The 22,160-nt window shown below is 41.8% G+C and overlaps 1 pseudogene across 1 annotated transcript; it reads left to right on the plus strand.

Moving 5' to 3' along the window:
• The first annotated feature begins 1,178 nt into the window (after positions 1 to 1,178).
• Positions 1,179 to 1,699, plus strand: LOC112404086 (40S ribosomal protein S23 pseudogene; annotated as a pseudogene). The gene has a single exon (XR_003004042.1). The product of XR_003004042.1 is annotated as a 40S ribosomal protein S23 pseudogene (transcript).
• Positions 1,700 to 22,160: the final 20,461 nt, after the last annotated feature.

A 22,160-nucleotide genomic window follows, 5' to 3' on the forward strand; every position in this document is an offset into this window, starting at 1 on the left:
TTGTTTCATTCCATTGGCCAGAACTAGTCACACGGCCCCACATAGATGCAGGAGGGACTGGGAAATGTAGCCCCAGGCTGGGCAGTCACTTCCCAGTGACAACAGTACACTTTGGTGTTCAGCTGCCTGTTTTTGTCTCCCCGTGCTTTGAGACCATTGCTCCATGAGAGTGCCTGAGCTCTCTTCTGACTCCTAAGTAACCTGCTCTGTTCCCCATTCCAGCTGAACTCTGTATAATCACAAAATCCTCAAGTCAGGGTCACCAGTTAGAAATTCAGTTTTTTTAAAAAAATTAATATATCTGTAGAAGAGTGGGCACCTTTTTATGTGCAGAGCTATGACATCTTACCATCTGTGCTTTCTAGAGCCAGAAATCCCCCCATTAAAATTGGACTCTCACTTAGAAGATTAAAAAAATGCAATAATTGATAATAATTTGAGCCCAACTTTTCGTATTTGTTAAGTATCATGAGTTTGGGGAGTAAAAAATCTTGATTTAATTTTCTTAGACAGGAGCTGGGTTTTGATTGGCCCAGTTGAGTTCCCCGAGTTGCATTCTCTGGTACTGTCTTCTGACCCATACAGATATGAGAGCTACTCTTACCATTCTGGTAAGGAGCCCCTGTCTTAAGTGCTTTAATCTGGGGGCCCCTTTCAGTATAACACATCAGCAAAAAGGCTAAATATATACGTATATGGATGGATCCTTCTAAATGCTAAAAATATTGTATTTGATTGTCTTGCCTCCCTTGATTCTATTAAGTTGCAGAGACCAAGGAATAACCTAGGGTTCTTAATCTTCTGTGCTAATTCCGGTCCTGTTATTTACATAACTATTTATTTCCTGACCAAGCCCTGCTGTTCTCCAAAGATAGGGGAATGGTTAAATAAATTATTCTTCATCTGTATGTTGGAGCATTAAGAAAGCTTTAAATTTGTTTCTCAGAATTTTTAATGACCATTGGAAATGTTCACAATATTTACTTTTTAAATATATATATAAGTGATCTCAATTTGTGTGTGAATATATGTATGTATAGCAAGAAGATTGGAAGAAAATATGTCACAATTTTAACTGTGATTGTCTCTGGGCAGTGGGATTGTGGGTGATTTTCATAATCTTTGTATTTCTCTGTGTTTTCCAAAGTTTAAAAATGAGCATGGGGCAATGGCTTGTGGCTCCTTCTTGTGCTGCTTCTCTCTTTCGCTCAGGCCCGTGGCGCCGGCGGCATGGGCAAGTGTCGCGGTCTTCGTACAGCCAGGAAGCTCCGTAGCCACCGACGAGACCAGAAGTGGCATGATAAACAGTACAAGAAAGCCCATTTGGGCACAGCCCTGAAGGCCAACCCTTTTGGAGGTGCTTCTCATGCCAAGGGAATTGTGCTTGAAAAAGTAGGGGTTGAAGCCAAACAGCCAAATTCTGCCATCAGGAAGTGTGTCAGCGTTCAACTAATCAAGAATGGCAAAAAAATCACCGCCTTTGTACCCAATGATGGTTGTTTGAATTTTATTGAGGAAAATGATGAAGTTCTGGTTGCTGGATTTGCTCGCAAAGGTCATGCTGTTGGTGACATTCCTGGAGTCTGCTTTAAGGTTGTCAAAGTAGCCAATGTCTCTCTTTTGGCCTTATATAAAGGCAAGAAGGAAAGACCAAGATCATAAGTTTTGATGATGAAAGCGGGATAGTAATAAATTTCCATATGCCAAAAACAAAAAATGAGCATGGGGCTTCCCTGGTGGTACAGAATCCGCCTAATTCAGGGGACGTGGGTTTGAGCCCTGGTCCGGGAAGATCCCACATGCCGTGGAGCAACTAAGCCCGTGCGCCACAACTACTGAGCCTATGCTCTAGAGCCTGCGAGCCACAACTACTGAGCCTGGGTGCCACAAATGAAGCCCGTGCGCCTAGAGCCCGTGCTCTGCAACAAGAGAAGCCACCACAATGAGAAGCCTGCGCACTGCAACGAAGAGTAGCCCCCGCTCACTGCAAATAGAGAAAGCCCAGGCGCAGCAGTGAAGACCCAACTCAGCCAAAAATAAATAAATTTATTTTAAAAAAATGAGCATGAATTACTTATGAGAAGAATGTTAGACACTACACCTGTCAGTCAATTCCAGCATTAACCATTCTTGTGAAAATTACTGGAGGCTAGCAGAAAGGGGAACTTTGGCTGCATTGAAGTAGTTGAATCCTCTCTTTAAAAAAATTTTTTTTGGCTGCACCATGTGGGTTGTGGAATCTTAGGTCCCCAGCCAGGGATTGACCCTGGGCCCTTGGCAGTGAAAGCGTGGAGTCCTAACCACTGGACCATGAGGGAATTCCCAAATCCTCTATCTTTAAATGAAAAAAAAAAACGTAGAGTGACCTAGCAACCAAAACAATGGTTGTATCGCTTTTTCCCATTCCAAAATTTTACTGGGGAAAGTTACTGGTCCTCACAAATAAACCTTTCCACGTGAACTACAGTTTTTCCTTTTCATTGCGGAAGCTTACGATAGAATAAGTTGTCTAAGCACGTGTCAAAATTAAGTCATGAAACGTGAACCTCGGAGTGGAAAGCATCAGCCTTTGATTTCCTTTTTTCATAGGAGGATCTGGTATTGCAAGAGAGACAAAGCATCAGCTTGGGTGTCCTGAGCTTTGGTTCTGTTATGTACTAGCTGTGTGACTTGTAGCCAGTTATTTAAAGTTCCTGAAATGTTGTGTCCATATCTACAGACTATAGATAATACCTGCCTGGCAAGTTTCTTTTGATGATTAGAGATGATATTTGTAAGACTGTACCGTCTAGCTGTGTTCAAGTTGTTGGCCAGGTCAGTTTGACTGCTGTCGCCTAACTTCCAGTCCTGCAAAGGCAGGACAAGCCTTCTCAACCAACCTGTGCTGCCCCCCCCTCCCCGACCAGTCCAGCAACTAAGGGGTTAAGTTCTAGTGGAGCAGGGGACATCCAGTAACTAGCTGAGTCCTGAGGTCTGCATCTTTTCAGATGGTTCAGTGCATCTTTTCAGATTGTTCAGTGTGGGGTACTGATTGTTAAATATTTTGAATATTACACCTGGTTCTAGTCAAATAAAGGCTAAGGGGAGTCATTTCTTTCCTGCGTTTCTGAAGAATAGAATACCATAATGGCCAACTGTGCTTGAATACTGAAGTCTTGAAAAGTGGGAGGAAATTGCCAGTAAATGTAAGTTGATGATAAAATCTTTAGTTTTCCTCTTTTCACTTTGGCATTCCCTCCCTCACATGGCTCTGTGCTCAGGACAGTATTGGAGAGTACAGCTGCCGTGGTCGTTGGGAAGCATCTTTACGGAAAAGGAGGACATGATTGACACTAACAGGGGAATCTTTCCTGTCCAATTTCATTTTCCAAGAGATGTAAAATGCACCTCACCAAAAACAAACAAAAACAAAACCCTAAAAAACAAACAGAACTTCCACAGCCTTCTTAACTGCCTATTCTGTGTACGTGGTCTGGCCCCGTTATTACATTGCAAAGCAAGATCAATGAAGACAATCTAACTCAAGAATTTAGTTCTTGGACTGTCACTCATATTTCTATGCATTTTAATTTGAGAGCTTGGGTTGCTTGGTTATAATTGCATCAAGATGGGACAGATATAAATCTTCCTTGAATTAGATGATCTGTGTGAGATATACTGTGGAATATTGGCCAAAAATAATTTTAGCCTAACTCAAGCCCTTAGAGTTAAAATATCTTGATTATATAAATTTGTCTTCTGTTCTCAACCCAGAAAGACAGTAAAGGATGAGATTGCCTTGTCTCTTCAAAGACTAAATGAAGTAGAACTCTCTTATGGACTGAATGCTTGCATCTTCTCAGAATTCATATGTTGAAGCCCTAACCCCCATTGTGATGATATTAGGAGGTGAGGCCTTTGGGAAGTAATTAGGATTAGATGAGGTTGTGAGGGTAGAGCCCCCATGATAGGATTAGTGCCCTTAGAAGAAGAAGAAGAGACAATAGAGCGCCCTCTCTCTGCCATGTGAAGACACGGAGAGAAGGTGACTGTCTACAAGTTAGGAAGGGAGCCCTCATCAAGGACCACATCTCCCAGCACCTTGATCTTGGACTTCCTAGCCTCCAGAACTGAGAAATAATGTCTGTTGTTTAAGCCACCCAGTCAGTGGTATTCTGTTATAGCAGCCTGAGCACACTAAGACAAACTCCACAACACCCAACCTTTCTGTAACATAGATTCAGTTATATTGCAGGCCAAAGTGTGCACCTGGATATAACAACTCTATATTGACACTGATAGCAGTACTCTCCTTCAAGACTGGCACTATATTGGGATTTTAGGTGTCCAGTTTGGAGGGATATGTTTCTTGTAGGAGAATGGATTTGTATTTTACCTTGCTAGACAGTTAGTGATGCCAAACATGGCTGCTCTGAGAAGTTCTTCAGTAAGATCAGGGCATTTGGACAATGGTTAGACTGAGGTCAAGTTCAAACCAGGTACTAGAGCTGGGAGAAGAGAGACCATCTTTTTGAGCATCTGTGTATGTGTCACAGAGCAGCGTTAGGCACTGTGGACTCTAGAGTGCTAGCAGCCAGGAGAGGCCCATTGCAGTAGCTGTTCATTTTGACAGCTACTTAGGTGCTTCTGCTGTTTTTAAAGGTGAACCATTTCAAGCCTCCTCAGCCTACCCAGCCAGCCAATCTGCAATTAAGGAGTTCAGATTGTCTCAACTTTAGTTTCCAGCCCTTCTGTGGTCTTTAAAACAAATTCTGTTATAAATTCTTAATCCACAAGAATGTATCTTGTTTTCTGAATATTCCTTTTTTTTAATAGCATTGTGTTCTTGTACACGTGTCCCATTTAAATTCCTTTACACTCACTTTATGGTGTTTGGGAAGGAAATGGATATAACCATGTGTGATTCAGTTTGTTACAACTGGAAGTCTTCCAGCATACCCCATTTTCAACTGCTCCTAGGGACTGATCTAGCCCCTTCCCCATCTACTCAACTACTCCTCCCTCAGACTTCCTGCCTATGCTGATTCCAGCCTGCTGGCCTGTGTTCCCTGATGCTGCAGCTGCTACAGTTGAAGGAGAGGACCTGCTCCAGACAGAGAAACCACTCAGACACAGGTCTGGGTTTTTTTTCCCCCCTCCTTGGACAAGTCTTGGCCTAATGGATTTTTCAGTCAGACAGAATTGAGTGCAGATCACGGTGCTGTCATTTACTTACCACATGGCACAGGGAAAATCAATTAAGTTCTCTGAGCCTGAGTTTATCTGTAAAATGGGCATAATATCTGTATCTCAGAGTTTTCTGAAGACTATATGAAATTTTAGCAACATTTGACAGGTTACCTAACCCTTAAGTAGATTCAAAGAAGGAGAGTTCTTAGATTGATCTCCGGCAGGGGGTGAGGCCAAACAACTGATGACTTGCAGTTGGTTGGTAAGAGTTGGTTACCTCAACAGGAAAGAAAACCAGCTGAATCAGCTAGTTGATACTAAATAATAAAGGAAAAAGTATCTGTCTTACTAGAAAGGCTGAATTGACCAATATAGTCAGTTTAATCAGGAGAGACATTTGTGTGGAAAATTTCCCTAAATTAAAAGAATAATTTATTGGGTTTACCAACACATCAGCATCTTTAGATTAGCGGCTTACTAAAGTGAAAGCACTCTCTAGTTGAAATGTATTGACTATTTGGGTGTTTGCAAATCTATTTCAAATTCAGTGAGTATAGAGGACTTGTGTGGTCCTTCTCTAGGCCCTGAAATGAGAAGGTGGAGGGGGTATGTGGTGAATAAAAAATACATGATCGGCTCTGCAGGAACTTGCCAGAAGGGAGATGAGCTAGATACTTAAGTCATTACAATAGACATAATACCCACTGATTAAATTCTGAGAGTTCATAGGAGTCAGGGTTTGTTTTTTTTTCTTCTGTGTAGTTGAGGAAGAGGGGTGGCATTCTGGAAGGAGTGGGCTTTCATCTATTTTTTTTAAATTAATTGATTAAGTTAGGCTGCGCAGTGTCTTAGTTGCAGCATGCGGGATCTAGTTCTCTGACCAGGGGTGGAACCCTGGCCCCCTGCATTGGGAGCACGGAGTCTTACCCACTGGACCACCAGGGAAGTCCCCCATCTGGGTTTTTAAAGGATGTAAGCTCCTTGTTTGTATTCTTTTATGAGATGGTTAGTCAGGTGCAGCCATAAGAGGAGACAGAGGATAGGCTCAGGGAAGCACAGATTATGATGCTAACAGGTGCTAGAGACAGGAGGCCCGGCACGCAGGGCCAATGGGGAAGACACTGAGGAGGTCAGGAGGCAGAAGACAGGAGGGAGGGGAAGTTTTAGGGAAGGCAGGGCAAGGTGAACAGTTTTGGATGGGCTAGTTTGAATAATTTCCATGGGCTTTGGGCTATAGTGGTAGTCCCTACTTGTCTGACACCTGGTGCTGGGTGATTAAGGCAGAGGAATATGTCTCCTGGGGTGTAGGCGCCAGACAGAGGAGACTCGGCTCCGGATTAGTTGGTTTGCATATCAAAGGCATGCTTCTGCCTGGACGCTTTGTTATCTCTAAGAATTGACTAGTCCCTGGAGGGGCAGGCTTTTTCCAGCCAGAAGGATTTTTTTTTATGATGTTAAAACATCATAATACGTAGGAAACTTTAAATATTTATAACAGACTTCTTTAGCTGTTCCTTTGTCTTGTCCACGTTTTGACTTTGAACGTGTTGAAGCCACTAGCACTCTCAGCAGGAAGGCGCAGGAGGCCAACTGGTAACAGGAGTTCTAACAAGAGAAGCAATGCTGTATTTGGATGTAGTCGCAAATATTAAGGCTGATGATATACAGGCCCACGGCCTGCTTCTGTCAGGGTCTGGAGGGCTGGGTCAGCCGATCTCCGACAGGCCCAAGGCAGCTGTTCTCTCTAATACATCTTTACTTGAAAAATTGGATTAAGGTGATGTTTTGATACATTGCTAGTCATCTTTTATAGCCCCAAATCCCTGACACTCTTGGCTTTCTAGATGATTGTGTTCCTGCCGGCTGTGGCAGCCTTGTGAGTACAGCATGTTGAGAGTCAAAAGAACGTAAATACACTTTCCAGCCCATATCCAGGAGTGTTCTGAGACTCTGCTTAGAATAGTCAGCAGTACAATAGGTGTTTGGCTTTCGTTGGCTGTCTTTCTGATAAAGTACCATAGGAAGGAATACTAATAACTCACTTGCTTTTAAGTTTTTCCTATAGATTGGAGTGTAACAGATAGTAAAATATTAGCATTGGAGAAATTTTCGAATCAGATAGACCCTGATATCTCAGTGGCTTGTCATATTAGATATTTGTTCCTTGCTTATTAAAGCCCAGTTGGCAATGGTAGGGGTGAGGCTCTATCCCACACTCAGGGACTCAGACTGACAGAGATTCTGTTCTCTTCAACACATGGTTTCTTTGTATTGACATCCTGTTAGACCCAAACGGTCTACGAGGGATTCCAACTCGCCCAAGAACCGCCAAGAGTCGAGAGCCGCTGCAACACGCAAGAGGTTTATTAGGAGCCCATGCACCGGGGTTCCCTGAACCTCACGCAGGAGGCCGATGGGGAACCCCTAAAAGCGGAATCACATACTTTTTATAGGTTTATTTACTCATAGGGCGGGTATATTCTCACAATGATTGGGTAAATGTGGTGACTTTTGAATTCATTGGCTTAGGAACTTTTGCCCCACCTTCTGGCCGTTACAGTTGTTCGTTCATTGTGGCGGTTAGGGCGTATACCTGTTACGGGCAACTGGAAAATTACCCGCTGGCTGGAAAGTCCCCGTCAACTGAAAAACTCCAAGAATTGGTTTCGATAGGGAGAAGGAGTGGTGCACGATAGGGAGAAGAATTGGTTTCGATAGGGAGAAGGAGTGGCGCAAGAGGTTGGTTTACGGGAACAAGTGAGGGGGTTGAAAGTCCCTAAAGGCCCCACAATCCAGCTGGCAGACAAGGAAAGAAACCACATGGGAGATGTGTGTGGCCCAAGCAGGGAGGTTGCTCACATAAATTCTGCACAATTCTATTAGCCAGAACTCAGGCACATGGCTCTACGAGGATGCCAGAGGAACCGGGAAATGTACTAACTGACAGAGCAGCCACTTCTCAGCATCAACCCACTTTAGTGCAGCTACACACATTTTTCAATTTGGCAGCGTTGTAACCGTAATCAGTTTGTATCCTGCTTTTTCACTTAATGATCTGCAGAGTTTGTGTAATTATTTTTAGTTGCAATATAGTATTCTATTGATGAATCGTGATTTATTAGGCCATCCCTTATTGGACACTTAGATTATTTTTCTGGTTTTGAGGATTATACATTTTCTTTCTATGGACATCCTTCTGCTTCAAGATGTATCCCTCTGTTAAATGACTTTCCTAGAGTAAATTCCCATGAGTTCAATTATTGAGTGAAGGGAAGTGGCTGTTACGCATTGCTCTGCTACTTTCAAAATGATGTTTCTGTTCACAAGGCCACCAGCAGAGTGTAGAGATTCTACTTCCATTTGAGTCTTATCAGGCAATGAGAATTGAAACATTGCTCTTGTAATCTGCAGAGTAGCCTAGAGGAAGCACACAATCTTCTTTTCTAGTTATTACTTTTAAATTATCCTTAAAAATTTGGGGAATGTTTCTTGGTCAAAAAAGGACAGACAAAAATTCCTCTCCCTGAGTGGCTGAATAAAGCATGACACATCCACACAGTGTTGTACTATGCAGCGGTTTAAAAGAAAATGAGGGGGATTCTAATAAGCTGATTTGGAATAATTTCAAGCGTATACTCAAGTGAAAAAAACAAAGTGCAAAAGACTATACTATGCTACCCTTCATGTAAGGAAGAAAGGGATTTAAGAAAATATAAGCATATCTGCTCGTCTGTACAATATAAACAGGAAGGATAAACCAGAAACCGAAGAGACTGATTACCTGCAGGGTCTGGGATGGAATGAAGGGAAGAATGTCCATGAGGTCGTAGGGATGAGAGGCAGCGACCTTTCTCAGGGTTGATCTTTTGGTATAGCTCGGATTCTCAGAACTGTGCTAATGTTCCTTATACACCCTGCCAAAAATGAATCGATAACTTAAATCAACCAAGATGGGGGGAGGGGGAACTCAATTGGAATGCAAGTAGTATTTCAACTGTATTTACAGAGAGTATTCCTAACTGTATTTCAAGTGAATAACATAACCACACTGAAGGGGATGGTGAGAGAGGAGCTGACCTAAGTAACTGTGGTGGGTAGCCTCTGAGACGGCCCCCAGTGATCCCTGCATCCTGGCTTTCATGCTCTTGTGCAATCCTTGAGTTGGCCTGGACTGAATGATAGCTTCTAGTGAAAAGAATGTGGCGGAGCTGATGGGATGTCCCTCGTGAAATTTGAGTACAGAAGGACAGGGGCTTCTGCCTTGGGCACCCTTTTTCCTTTCTCACTCTGACAGAAGCTGGCTGCCATGTTGTGAGCTGCCCTTGCCCTGTGGCAAAGAATTGACGTTTCCAGTTGACAGCCATTGAAGAACTGAGGCCCGCCAGCAGCCACATGAGTGAGTTTGAGATGCATGCAGCCCTGGGTGACACCTTTATTACAGCTTTGTGAGAGACCAGAAGCCAAAGGCATCTACCTAAGCTATGCCCAGATTCCTGATTCCGCAGAACTAGTGAGAAAAATGTGGTTTTCATTTGCTAAATTTGGGGGGAAATTTCTTATCTAGCAACAGTTAACTAGTATAGCAACTGTGGAAAACAGCATTCTGACTGGTTAGGGTAAGGTTAAAGATTAAAAAAACTGTACACAAATAGTGCATTCCTTTTGGTAGCCCTGTTATTCACAGGGTATTGTTTAGCAATTCTTTAACAACTTTCTGTGGTCAAGATTGAACAAAATAAAATGAATCTATAATGAGATAGATAATGAGAACCAGTTTTCTCATAGGTAGAGAAAGAAGTTACAAATAAGGAAAGAGGGAAGGCTAGAATGATTGAGGTGTTGGATTGGATTCAGAGGTATCAGTATGAATTCATGGCTTTTAGTATAGATACAGAGAGATAGATATAGAAATAGATATTGACGTTTCTTATACTGAGTTAATATACACGCCTATATTTCTAGCTTTTTTCTCTGAGAGGACCTAGGACTCAGGACAACCCATTAGCAATAAGCACACTTAGTGCCCAGACCTTGATTTTGAAACATAGTTTTCCAATAAAAGGAACCAAGGCTTCTCAGAGAAGTGACTGATTCCAGTTGGAGCATAGAAAATATATGATGAACCTGGAACATCTTGTGGTACCAGACAGTTAGAAAATATTCACACAAAAAAAGCATGTCAAAAGAAGACAGGATCCAATCTGACAGGGCTCCCAATGGCCAAATCTCGGACAAGTTAAACAACAAAATAAATGATGATAGTATTGTATTATAACCTGTAGAATTCAATAAATATCCATTTGTCCATGCTGATATAGATGAGTAAATACATGGAAGATATCTTAGTCCATTTGGACTGCTATAACAAAGTACCATAAATTGGGTGGCTTATAAACCACGGAAATTTATTTCTTAGTACTGGAGGCTGGAAATCCAAGGTCAGGGTGCCAGCATGGTCAAGTTCTGGTGAGGACCCCCCTCTTCCGGGTTGCAGACTGCTGACTTCTTGTTTCCTCACATGGCAGAAAGAGAGTAGCAAGCTATCTCCTGATTCTTGTAAGGACACTAATACCTCATGACCTCATCTAGCCCTAATTACCTCCCGAAGGCCCCATCTTCTAATATCATTGTATTGGAGGGTAGGGTTACAGCATACGAATTTTAGAGGAACACAAACCTTCAGTCTATACTAGAAGAGAATGAGCAGCTCTTCCTTACAGAAGAATTCCAATTAATACGTGTAGAGGAATGAGCAAAATTCAGAATCACCATTGGGCAAACGCCGCAGTGATAATTATTTACAGTAAGGTCTACCAGTGGATAAAAGAAAATCAGTAGGTGAGAGTTTGAGGAGAAACAAGGTATTGGCACAGTCTCAAAATATCTCAAAGATGTTTACCAATTGCAAAGAGAAAAAAAATGTTAACTTTACAGTGGAGAAACCAATCAATACCACCTAAACCATATAATCAGGATTAACATCAAGGGTAATAAGACACATGGGCCTGATGGACCTCCTGATATGATGCACTGAGGGGGCACAACATGACTTCTGTGGCATTCATGCCAACACTACATGACCTCAATCTAGCCACGAGGAAATACCAACCAAACCCAAATTGAGGCCCATGCTGTAACTGCTCAGTACTCTTCAAGTGTCCAGGTTATGCAAGACAAATGAATTCTGAGGAGTTGTTGCAGATTGGAGAGGACTAAAGAGAAATAACAATTGAATGCAAGGTGGAACCTGGAACAGATAAAGGACATTAGTAGGAAAGCTGGTGGAACTTGAATAAGGCATGTAGTTAATACTATTTCATTAATGTTAATTTCCTGGTTTTGATGATCTACTGTGGTTGTGTAAGCTGTTAATAAGGGGAAGCTGGATAAAGGGTAGATGTGAACTCTATTATTTTTGCAACTTCTCTGTTAGGAAAATTCCTTTCTGAAGATCTCTGGTCCCATCCCTGAGGGCCAGACTTGCCTGGTTTTCAAGGGGAGGGACTTGATTCCCAGTCTAATGAATACTTCTATAGGACACATACCTTTATTAGTTATATGTTCAGTGGGCTAGTAGTTAATCTACAGATTTGTAAGTCTATAAATAAAACTGATCCTGTATCACTTGACCTAGAACCTCAGAATTATGCTGTTTCTGCATGCTTCTAAATTGGTGGTGTCTCTCTCAGGCTCTGCTCTGGATTATGGATGACATGTGATATGGTCTTGTGTTGATAGAAGGCCTAGACAGTTGCCATGGTCTACAGCAGCCTGTGGTAGAGTATCGCAGAGCTACTGCTACCAGGATCCTTTTCTCTGCACGGTTCCTAAACCACTGCTGCAGACAGTGAAAGCCTTGGTTGCCCTTTTAACTCACCGGATAATTTATGTCTTCTCTTGGCTAGGGTTTGTTTCACCACAAGCAAGAGGAGAAAGAATTACATGTTGGAACAGTACAGACAGCGCATGTTCAATAACTTAAATCAATTTGAAATTGCCCTAAGTGATGACCCTGTAAAGTAGTTCTGACATGGGAGACTTACAGTGAAAGCCTCATTTTAGGGTCAAAAATAAATATTTGGCCAGCTTTCTCCCTTTCCTCTTTATCATAGAGTGATCCTTTAATAAGAATGAATATTTTTATAAAAATGACACAGGCTAGCTATAAAAATTCAAGCAATATAAAAAAGTACGAAGAATATCTGTTTTTAAAAATCTCAAATATCAGTGCTCAGAAATGACTGATATCATACTTTGTGGCTATTATTAGAGATAGCTCTCTCTATAAAGATGGATGAATGGATGTGTAGCTGTGCAGATAGAAACAAATCTAAAAGAATTGGATAATATAGAAGCATGTTATTGTTTTAATAATAAAAGTCGATTTTGTTTTTCTTGAATTTAATAAAAGAAAAATAAAATAGAGCTGAAGAAATCACTGAATGTTAGGTAAAAGTTTCTTTGCCATAGGTAAAAGTTTCTTTGCCATAGGTAAAAGTTTCTTTGCCATGAGAGATGTTGGTTCCTAAAAGATCTCTTTAAGATTAGGAAAACAGATTCTAAAAATCATTACGAAACTAAAGTAATATTCGTTGTAGGACTCGATAATTTTTTAACAGTATAAATGACCTTAAAAGACCAGCTACTTAGTTCTCTTACCCCTTTTCTCACTTCCTTCCCCTCCACCTCTCAGTTTTTGTTACTTGTCTGGGTTTTATGTCATCAGAGCTTATAATATTTACATTGCTATTCTGCAATCACAATTCTCAGTTAAATTCTAGTTTAATTGGATTCAGTGCTTACTGTCCCATTACCTTATCTTGTCCTCAGTTCTTCATTAGACTCCCCTCTTGGTTGGCTGAACTTCATTATCAAGTAGTATTTCTTTTATTTTTTTAAAAATAAATTTGTTTATTATTTATTTTTGGCTGTGTTGGGTTTTCTTTGCTGCACGCTGGCTTTCTCTAGTTGCGGCAAGCAGGGGCTACTCTTCCTTGTTGTGCGTAGGCTTCTCATTGCGGTGGCTTCTCTTGTTGAGGAGCACGGGCTCTAGGTGCTCAGGATTCAGTAGTCGTGGCAAGTGGGCTCAGTAGTTGTGGCACGTGGGCTCAGTAGTTGTGGTGCACGGGCTTAGTTGCTCTGCGGCATGGGGGATCTTCCCCAGACCAGGGCTCGAACCCGTGTCCCCTTCATTGGCAGGCAGATTCTTAACCACTGTGCCACCAGGGAAGTCCCTAGTATTTCTTTTAAGAGGAGCTCATTAGGGCTACAGCTCCTGAGTGTTTAATTTATTCATGTTTGAGAATATCTGCCTATTATTTTTATACTTGAACAACTTGTCTGGGTAAAGCATTTTGGAGTCACATGTACTTTCCTTTAGGATTTTGGTCTATCTTCCAGCACCGAAAGTTTCCAGGGAAGTGTCTGAGGTTGGAATTTCCCCCCTTGTGGATGACTTGCTTTTCCTGCCTGGATACCTAAATAGGTTTTCCTCATACTTCAGGTTTAATAACTTAACCAGAATATGTTTTTTTTTTTTTTTGCGGTACACGGGCCTCTCACTGTTCTGGCCTCTCGTGTCGCGGAGCACGGGCTCCGGACACACAGGCTCAGCGGCCATGGCTCACGGGCCCAGCCGCTCCGCGGCATGTGGGATCTTCCCGGACCGGGACACGAACCCATGTCCCCTGCATCGGCAGGCAGACTCTCAACCACTGTGCCACCAGGGAAGCCCCAGAATATGTTCTGATGATGGTTTCATTGTGTCACTGTTTCTTGGTATGTAGCGTGCCCTTTTGACTAGAAGATCCAGTTCTTCCTTCTTGGAAATGTTCCTTATTTCAGAGACCCAATTGTTGGGTCATCTTTATCTGTCCTTCGTATCTGTTATCATTTCTCTAGTTATTTAATGTCCTTTTCCTGGACATACACTATGTATGATATTGTGATTTATAATAAGAAATATATATTTGATCATCTTCTCTGTTTCTGGCAAAGAGGTCTTAAAACCTTTGGAATTTCTTAAGAGAAAGATTAAGGTGTCTTTTGTATGTTAATTGTGACTTTTGGAATGCCCCTAGATTACCTAAGGATAAGGGCTGGTTACCGGAGGAACTGACCATGTGATTAGAGGGTTGGAACTTTCAGTCCCCCACCCCAACCCCCCACCTCTTGGGAAGAGAGAAGGGCTGGAGGTCGAATCAATTGCCAGTGGCCAAAGATTTAACTAAACATACCCATATAATGAAGCCTCCTTAAAACCCAAAAGGATCAGGTTCAGAGAGCTTTCGAGTTGGTGAACACGTGGAGATTCGGGGAGAATGGCACTCCAAGAGGGCATGGAAGCGCCGAGCTCTTTCCCATACCTTGCCCTATGTACCTCTTATCTGGCTGTTTCTGAGTTATACCCTTTTGTGATAAACCCATAATCTAGTAAGTAAAATGTTTCTCTGAGTTTTGTGAGGCACCCTAGCAAATTAATGTAACCCAATGGAGGGGTCATGCAAACCTCCAATTTATAGCCAGGCAGTCAGTAGCACAGGTGATAACCTGAACTTGCAACTGGCCTCTGAAGTAGAAGGGGCTGGCAATCTTGTAGGACTGAGCCCTCAACCTGTGGAATCTGATGCCGTCTCCAGCTAGATGGTGTCAGAATTAACTTGAACTGTAGGACACCTGGTTGGTGTCTGGAGAATTGCTTGATGGTGGTGGGGAAACCCCTCCCCGCCGAATTGGAATTGGGATCTGGACACTTTTATCGACCTTCGTTCTCTCAAATCTTTTCTCCATTCAGTCCATTCTATTTTCTTGGTATTTCTAATTTATATATTATAATGTGTATTAACATTTTAGTTTTCATTTTATTTTCTTAGCCCCTCCATCTCTGTTCTCTGATTTTATCTTATATTTAACTCCTGTTTTATTTCCTTTTATTATTTTTTTAGCGTGAAGTCCTTCCAGAAAAAATTTTAAAACTGCTTTGTTTTCCTTCAGACTTGCTGAGTCTTCCCTCCATTCCACTCCCCTTCTTTCCCCTCCTTTCCTCTTTTTCTGCAGTAGTATGTTTACACAGTTGCTTTGTAATTTTACATCTCACTCCTATTTGTTATTGGTGGCTTTGTCCAAACCTTCAGTAGTAAGTGATGGTGGTCCTTATCTAGGTCCATCTTTCAAACCCCAGTCCCATGCTGAGGGACAGTATGAGCTCTGGGTATTGCTTTCTATAGTTCAGCGCTGGAGGATAGTTCTCTTAGGTGACTTGGTGGTGTTGGTGGAGAGCTTGGCTGGTGCAGCATGGGTGTTTGTAGAGAAACCCGTGTTGAGGATTTTTTCCTACTAAGATCTTGTGAAACATGTCAGGGCCCCTCTCTCCAGTCAGGGGTGTATTTCACTTGTGCCGGCTTTGCCTCATTTCCTTATGTCAACACATTGCTTTGGAAAAGGTGATGAATCCTGTTGGATCTTCCTGCCATTGCTGAGATCCCACAGGGACCTATGCCTCACTCCATTTCCCTACAAGTTGAAGGGTATTAATAAAACTCCCATGATTTGTTGGACTCCTCTTCCCTTTTCTCAATTCTGCTTCTGAGAGGTGGAGTTGGAGTTAGGAGGCCAGCCATGGTCTGCTCTACTGTGGTTCACTACCCCTCACCTATCTCATATCTTTTCCTTCCTTTCCCAGCTTAAATTATGCAATCATTCTATTGATCCGTGTTGACATCCTCTAATCACTTGCCTCCATCTCTCATGGCAAAACCACAATCCTGGCTAAATCCAGCTCTGCCTTCTCAGCATTCAACTGAGCAACTGAACATGGCTGGAAAAACACACAGCCTTGCTGACTGGTCCTTCATGCCACCTAACAATCCCACTGCTCTTCCCAAGTCCGTTTGTGCGTCCACTCTTCCAGATGACCATTTCACACATTCTCCTCTTTCAAACACCCAACACCTCCTCCCTCAATTTCTCTCTCAGATAGTGTTCTTGTTTCCTACTCTACTGAGAAAATTGAAGCGGGCTGAAGAAAACTGCAGACTCCTACCAAAACATCTAGCCACACACATTCATGTCTACTCCTATTCTCTGCCTTCTATCCAATGACTAGAGATGAACTTCCATTGCTTCAAAAGACACCTCTTCCAACTCTGCATTAGATCTTATCTCCCCCTTACATTCTCCAGCACTTCTACCCTTTCCCTCATGTATTTTTCCTTTTCTTGATCAGTTTCATCAGCATAAAGACATGCTATTACTCCTCTCAGTTTATAATAGTCTTCTGTTGACCCCACTTACCATCCCATTTCCTATTTCCCATTTATATAAGAATTCATAGAGTTGTCTACACTAACTGTCTTCACTTCATCTCTTCCCATTCTGTCTTGAACCCACTCCAGACAGGCTTTCGCCCCCACTGCTCCACTAAACTGCCCTTTTCAAGGTCATTATGACATCCTTGTTTCAAATTCAGTGATCAATTCTCAGTCCTCATTTTACTTGATCTATTAGTTGCTTTTGCCACAGTTGATCACCTCCTCCTTTTGGGAACACTTTCTTCACTTAGCTTCTAGAACAATACAGTCTACTTTCTCAGTTTTCCTCCTACTTTACTGGTCACTCTTTCTCAGTCTCTTTTGCTTGTTCCACATCATCTACTGACTTCTTGACTTTGGCATGACTCAGGCTTAGGCCGTGGACCTTTTTTTCTTTATTTATACTCACTCCCTTGGTAATTTATCCAGTGTCACGAATTTAAATAACTTACATGTGCTTTCAACGCATGTATATCTCTTGCCTGAATCCCTTCATTAAACGGCATCCTTGTATATCCAACTTCCTACTTGGCATACCTACTTGGATATCTAATAACCATCTAAAAACTAACATGTTGAAAACAGGACTCCTAATCTTCACCCAACCCTCATACCTCCCCTACTAACAGTCTTCCATATATCGTTTAACACCAATTCCATCCTTCCTTTTTATTAGATCAGGCCCAAACCCTTGGAATTCACCTTGATTATTCTCTGCCTCATAGTCTCTTGTACCCCACATCCAGTCCATCAGAAAATGATGTTCGCTCTACCCAGATTGACTCTTCTTTCCTCCCTTCCTTCCTTTCTTTTTTCTTTCATTCTAGAATCTGACAACTTTTTCTCACTCCCGTCACTATCATCCTAGTTCAAGCCACCATCATCTTTTATCTATATTATTGCATTAAGTTCCTCACTGTTCTCCCTTCTTCCATCCTGCCCCTAATAGTCTATTTTCAGAGCAATTGCTTTACTGGTACACTCCTTTACTCAAAACTCTGCAATGGCCCCTCCTTATAATGGTCTGCAAGGCCCTACATGAACTGGTCCCTTGTTGCCTCTCTTAACTGATCATTTGCTTTTCTTTCCCTCCATCACTCCATGCCAGCCTCCTTAGCCTCCTCGCTGTTTCTCAAACATGCCAGACACACTCTTCCCCATGGCCTTTGCACTTGGAGTTGCCCTCTACTTGGACTATCCTGATATAGGTTAGCAGTACCTAGCACTAGTAGGGACTCAAATGTGTTGAATTGAATTCACTGAGTTCACAACTTAAGCAATAGATTTTCTGAATGTTGAAGTTATAAGAGCACTCAATGGATCTGAATGATCTCTTTATTCATTGTATTTTATTTTGGCTTCATTCTTTCCTGCGACTCTTCTTTCATGTGTTCAGCAAGGAGAGGAGGTAAGACGCTAGCTCTTTGAGATTCAGATCATAACTCCTTTCCTCCTGTGTGAGCTCTGACCCTCTCAGCCTGTTCTGCACAAAAACCAAGGGTTTTCTCTTGCTGACTTGAGCATTCTTGAGCATCTGGGAAATATATGTATCTTCTTGCTTCCCAGTTCGAGCAACAGATGAATGCTCAGTGGGCACATTCAGTCAGTCTTCTGTCTGGGCATTCTTTGTGGAACTCATAATCAGCCATTTAGAACATTACTCAACAGAAAACATTGCTTTACTTTGGAGAAACAATGTTCAGATTGCAGTCTCCCTCATGCTACTGGGTTAAGCCGTTGCCTTTGGTCTGGCACACATGTATTTGCACTGTGTTTCATTTAACAAATCCTGATTTAATTCCTGGGGAGACATACTTGGGTGTTTACAGTTAACAGCATTGCTTCCAACTAATTAAACTCATTCTTAACTTTTTTTCTCAATTGACTTTTCCTCATTTAACATGTTTGTTCCTGTGGGGATACTCTCCTAAAAATCATATGTAAATTTCCGATGCCAGGTCTGACTTCCAAAGACCACTTACCTTTCTGACTGTTGGTTACCTTTTAACATTGCAATGAAATGCAGTGGGTATTTAGTTTTAAGCCTAAAATGGCATTAACGTGGTGGAGAAATAGTGTTCATTGGTAAGGAAGATTTGGAATGGCAGTTGGCATGATTGCAATGTAGCTGCACTGTTCAGAATCTTTTCCAGGTATATATTGTGGGTATAAGTGGAGAGACAAGTGATAAATGAGGAGAGTAAATTTGCTAGGATTTCTTGTTGCTTGGGCTTATAAAAATGGATTTTTGTTTGTTTTTGTTTTTGTTTTTGTTTTGCAGTGCGCGGGCCTCTCACTGTTGCGGCCTCTCCCTTTGCGGAGCACCGGCTCCGGACGCGCAGGCTCAGCGGCCATGGCTCACGGGCCCAGCCGCTCCGTGGCATGTGGGATCTTCCCGGACCAGGGCACGAACCCGTGTCCCCTGTCAACCACTGCGCCACCAGGGAAACCCCTAAAAATGGATTTCTAAGGACACTGCTCATATTCATTAGGTCTAAGAGAAAGTAACTTCATGTCAAATAGCTATTGGTATTACTTGGGAACCAAAGATACAGCTGTGGCCATTAAGACTTATACAAAAAATTCATCCTGCGAACACTTCTATTGGTGCAATCATCACATTTTTTTGCCTTTTGATTTTTTTTTCTTATTTGACTAACCTGTAAAAAGTGTTCAGCTAGGGGAAATCCATTTATTCTGAAGAAAGAACTCATTAGAGAGTTTATTTGGCAACAAGCACTGGGACTTTTAAAACTGAAGAACTGATGAAATGTTGTTACTTTCTCAGTTAATTTGTTTTCTCTCTTGCTATGTCTTAACCTCTATCTCAGAAATATTTTCTTAGTAAGCTGAAAAGGTCCTGGGACTCTATTTCTGCATGGTTATGTGGCACTTCATTACAGTTGTAAAGCACTGTTAGAGAGTGCAAAGTATTTCACCTACACAAAAATATTCCTCTTGGAGGTTTCAAGGAAATGCCATGGTCATAACAAATAGGATTCAGGTTAAAGAATTGTGATGCACTATATATCAGCAAAGATATATGGTGGACATATATATCTTAGTTACTGTTATGGGTTAAATTGTGTCCCCCCCAAAATATGTTTGAGTCCTAACCCCCAGTATCTGTGAGTGTGCCCTTATTTGGAAATAGGGTGTTTTCAGATGTAATCAAGTTAGGATGAAGTCATGTGGGAGTATGGTGGGCTCTTAAAGTTCACTGTGTCATCTTATAATAATATTGGGCATCTTGCTTTTAGTCCCTAAGTCCCCTAACCAAATTGGTACCACAGCAATGATGACAGCATCTGACTGAATGAGACAATGCAATGCAATCGATGCTGAAATCACTGGCTTGCAGCAAAAGCAACATAATTAAACTTAGAGATACCAAAGTTCGAGGATTTCCTATACAGTGAAAAATATAACCTTTCCTCACGGGTGCAGGAAAATCAGACAGTTTAGTCAGTCCTCGGTCTCTTTTACTGCAGGGTTGCTCGCTCAAGGGGAGTGGGCAGAAAGGCTGTGCCAGTCTTATGAGGGCTCTTTACAATGAAGCAGACATCAGGGCCCTTGTCTAACTCCCTGTCTAAACAAGATTAAACAAGAAGAAATAAAGCCATGTTCCTAGGTCCCTCTCAGCCTGTATGTAGCATATTCATCCACACTCTTCATTCATTCATTCTACAGAATATAGCTGATCTCTCTGGTATTGATGTCCCCTTTCTGTTTAACATCAGGTCTTCTTTGCAGGAGGAATTATATGAATGGTTTTCCTAAATTACATACAAGTAAAAAAGCAACTGCTTTATTTTCAAGGTTGGCAGGTGTAAGGAAGAAAGGATCCTAAACATCATCACCATCATCATGTTCACAGTCATCATCAATAATCATTTATTTAGGATCTACTGTGTGATGGGCAATAACTAACGTCTTGGGATAAGGCATGGTATCCTGACTCTCAAGAGCTGACAGCCTAGTTGGAAAGGTAGAACATATAGGAATGAAGTAACTAATACATTATAGTTTGGCATGTTAATATTCAAATGAATGGGACCCTCAATAAGTATACCAGGAGTTGGTGGGAGACAGAGGTTTGAGATGAGTTGTAGAGTGAGCAAAGACTTCCTGTGGGAGGTGGACTTGAGCCGAATCACGGTAGATCGATAGAGCTTATTTAAGGCGAGATGATGGGAGAGTACCTCTCCTTCCAGGTGCAAGGAATGTAGTGAACAAAAAGCCTGGACCAGGGAATGCATGCAGCATGTTTAGGAGACCACAACTAGATCCATTTGATTGGATTGGAAAGTTCCTCAAAGGGAGTAAATGGAGGCTGGATTGTGAAAGATCTTGAATGTCTGACTTGGGTCTTTGGACCTTACTGTAGGAAACTACTAAGGATGAGAATGATATTTGCAAAGCAGGATTTTCAGAGATGTGGCTAACGGTAACGAAGGAGAAAAGTTACATGACACTTTGAAGATCTAGACTACGGTATTGGGAACAAAAAGGAATTGGTTGATACAACTGCTATCATTAGGGCAGGTTTTGGAGAGGTGACTTATTGGATTTGGGAATGGGAAGAAGGAACACAGGAAGGAAGTTATCAAAGATTCCTCAGATGGACTTCCCTGGCAGTCCAGTGGTTAGGGCTCTGTGCTTCCACTGCGGGGGCATGGGTTCGATCCCTGGTCGGGGAACTAAGATCCCACAAGCCACGCCATGTGGCGAAAAAAAAAAAAAAAAAAGATTCCTTAGATTTTAAGTTACTTCTTATACCTGGTTAAGAATGTTCTTATTCATTTATAGCCAACAATTATTAAGCTCTGATAATGTGCCAAGCAGCATGTTAGATATTGAAGACATAAAGGATGGGTAAGGAATGGTTCTTAGCACCAAGAAGCACACACCCCAACTTTCCGTTAAATACTGTCTGCTGCCACAAAACCTTGGTTCCTATCTTTCTAGGGTGATCGAACCCCTTGAGAATCCAAGGAAAGCTATGGCTCTCATTCCAAACAAATACACACATGCAATCAAGCACACAGATGTGCCCATCCATGCACCCCAGGTTAAGAAGCCTTATCATAGATCCAAGTGAAAAGTGCTATAGGAGTCTCAGGAAGGGGGTCACAACATTTTTAGGAACGTAGTGGGAAACCTTCACGGAAGGATGTTACCTTCTCACAAGGAGGCAGGGCTGTAGTATAGGCACACAGGTTAATAATTCTGGGAAAGGCATAAAACTATGAAGTTGCATGATATGTTTAGGGGATAGTTAGTAACTTGGTGTGGCTGGAGTGTAGATATGTATGTGGGGAAAATGATTGGTAGAAACACAGGGCAAGATTATCAACACCCTTTTAAGCTATGTTAATAACATCAAAATATTATAATGATAAGAAAATTTGCTGTTCATGGGGCTCCTACTATATGCTACATGCCTTGCTAAGTATTTTAAACACATTGTCAATAAGCCATACTCAGCCTTGTAAATCAGGTATTATACTCATTTTACAAGTGATGAAATTGAGGTATTAGAGAGATTAGACTTCTTGTCCAAGGGTTACACAGATAGTAAGTGTTGAACTGAGAGTTAAAACAAGCTCTGATTCCAAAGCCTCTCTTCACTCCACTATGTTATATTATTTGTTTAAAAATGCTTATACTGAATCCTTAAGC

Source organism: Neophocaena asiaeorientalis, unplaced genomic scaffold (genome assembly GCF_003031525.2).
Source record: "Neophocaena asiaeorientalis asiaeorientalis breed wild unplaced genomic scaffold, Neophocaena_asiaeorientalis_V1.1 scaffold961, whole genome shotgun sequence".
NCBI classification, from domain to species: domain Eukaryota; kingdom Metazoa; phylum Chordata; class Mammalia; order Artiodactyla; family Phocoenidae; genus Neophocaena; species Neophocaena asiaeorientalis.